At 36.4% G+C, this 2,264-nt stretch overlaps 1 protein-coding gene across 5 annotated transcripts in view; it reads right to left on the reverse strand.

Moving 5' to 3' along the window:
• Positions 1-2,264, reverse strand: part of LOC109533154 (adenylate cyclase type 2) — an 84,063-nt gene that overhangs the window by 48,586 nt on the left and 33,213 nt on the right. The gene's annotated exons all lie outside the window — the stretch shown is intronic.

The following is a 2,264-nucleotide window of genomic DNA, read 5'->3' on the forward strand; positions in this document are numbered from 1 at the left end:
CAATTTTTCATAGAAATTTGCAAAAGTCACAGGGCTTTCCTAAATTTTAGCAGTTTTATCTGGTTTAGAAGTTCCTTTTTTCTGATGAAGTTTCCACTTGCGATTTTATGAACGGGATCATGCACAATTTAAATGGTTTCCTTCTTAGCAATTTGTTGATTTCTCAAAAATCACAAAAATTATTAATTTTCTGCATTTTTAGATAGCTCGCAACTGACGCATTTAAATAAAAAAAAAATTGCGTTTACCTACCTTTGTTTACAACTTACAGTTTGATGAGCTTGATGATGAAGACTTTTTTCTTAAATTTTATTAAATGCTCAAGAATTACAGGAAATTCCTAAATTGCTGCAATTCTTTAAAGTGGAAAATCCTGTTTGTTGAAAAAACTGAAAGAAACTTCAAGAGGAAGGCCGTGGCCACTAGACTGTCGGAATTTTTTACGACTAGGAGGACTGGTTGATGTTTTTTATTTTTTATTGAAATTTGCAACTTTCAGTTAGAAATCCAGCCCAAAATGGCATGCCTGTACTTGAAAAAAGACAGCTTGCAAGCCAAAGGTGATGGAACCGTAAACTTTTGGACCCACTTAAAGGAAATATTTATCGATAAGTGTGCAAAATTTCATTTATTTTTGAAGACTAGTTGATTTTTTAAGCTCCATATAACTCAGTTATAAATATGGCCCAACAATGCAAGTCGGTATTAAAAAAAAACTGACTGCGTTGGACTGTTGAACTTTGCGGCCTTGCGCTTGTGGATAAATATCTAGAATTTAAGGTGATTGAAAAGAATTGCAGGTTTTCTAGAATTTTTTCAAATTTTCAGTGGTTCAGAAACGTTACTCAAAAAAGTGTATGCCAGTACTTAAAAATATACAGATTCTCAACCGAAGAAGATGGTTTCTTGAACTTTCTGGGCCTCTACCGAAAAAAAGTTCTGTTACAATTTTATTTTACAGACCATATAAATACTTCAACTGTTCAGAAACATTATAGATAGTTTTTTTTTAAAAGTCAATGCTCGTACACTGCAGGCGATCGAATTTTTTATTTTCGCTCACTTAAAGGAGAAGCTTTTTTGAATAAACGTCCAAAATTTCAGGTGCTTCAGAACATTTAGGAAAAAATGGGCCTCAAATGTGCCGTTTGGGTTAGTTTAGATGTCCGTTATTAAATAAATTAAACTTCCAAATTTTTTTCATGAATTCCCATATTGAAAATAAGAGCAGTTAAAGCACTGAATGGTTGGAGTTGAAAAAACAGAGCGCACATTCTCCACAATCCAAAATTGCAGTAATTTTTCTGGTAAAGGGCAGTATTTTGGAAGTTTCACGGAAGCGACTGGAATTCGAAACCATATTTTCCAATATATAAAAAATTTTCAAACTTCTGCCTCATTGTGTCGGAGTTCCAGACGGAAACAGCTGGAAAAGCGCAAATTTTGAAGAAAATTTCGCTTCTCGGTATTACATTGGTTGTTCAAATTGCAGGTAAAGCGAAGCATTATGCTGAAAATGGCGGACGCCTGTTCGGAGCACAAAACCCAAACTTTCCACGAAATGTACGTCCAGAGGCACAACAATGTGAGCATTCTGTATGCGGACATTGTGAACTTCACCCCCTTGAGCGAGCAGCTGTCAGCCAGTGATTTGGTGAAGACTCTGAACGAGCTCTTCGGGAGATTCGACCAGATCGCTCAGGTACAGCCTCTATCCACAATTACTGAAATTTACCCGATAACCCATAAAATCCTTCGAGCTAACTGGCTCGTAAACCCTTAACAACTGGCTTTTATTCGTTGCAACGCTTTGTAATAGCTGGGTGTCGGTTTGCTTGGGCTTTCGAAGGTTTCCATGTCCATCCCTGAGGATTTGAGTGCAGCTAATGACTAATTTTACTAATGTTTTCATTGCTGATGGGCGCCGTTCTAAATACCATGTGTAATTGCTGAGTAATTTTCTAAATCAATGCTCGAGTTCTCCTTAATCAAACAACCAAAGCAAATACGAAAATTTTAAATCCCACTTTAATGTTTATTTTACCCCATGTGTGTGTGTGTGTGTTAGTTACTGAAATCGATACATTTCCAGCCGGCAGGCGACCGTTAACAACAGAGAATACATTTATAAATATCAGTGTCGCTGTGCATCATACAAAATTCATCCGGGCCTTCAAATTAATTCACCCTGTCCAGATAAACTTGCGAATGTTTACTCTGCATTCGCCTAATCAAGCTTGAACAGCAAAAAATCCATGCTTTTC

The sequence above is a fragment of the Dendroctonus ponderosae genome, unplaced genomic scaffold, assembly GCF_020466585.1.
Source record: "Dendroctonus ponderosae isolate FM_Combo_2020 unplaced genomic scaffold, Dpon_F_20191213v2 Dpon_F_20191213_10, whole genome shotgun sequence".
NCBI lineage: Eukaryota > Metazoa > Arthropoda > Insecta > Coleoptera > Curculionidae > Dendroctonus > Dendroctonus ponderosae.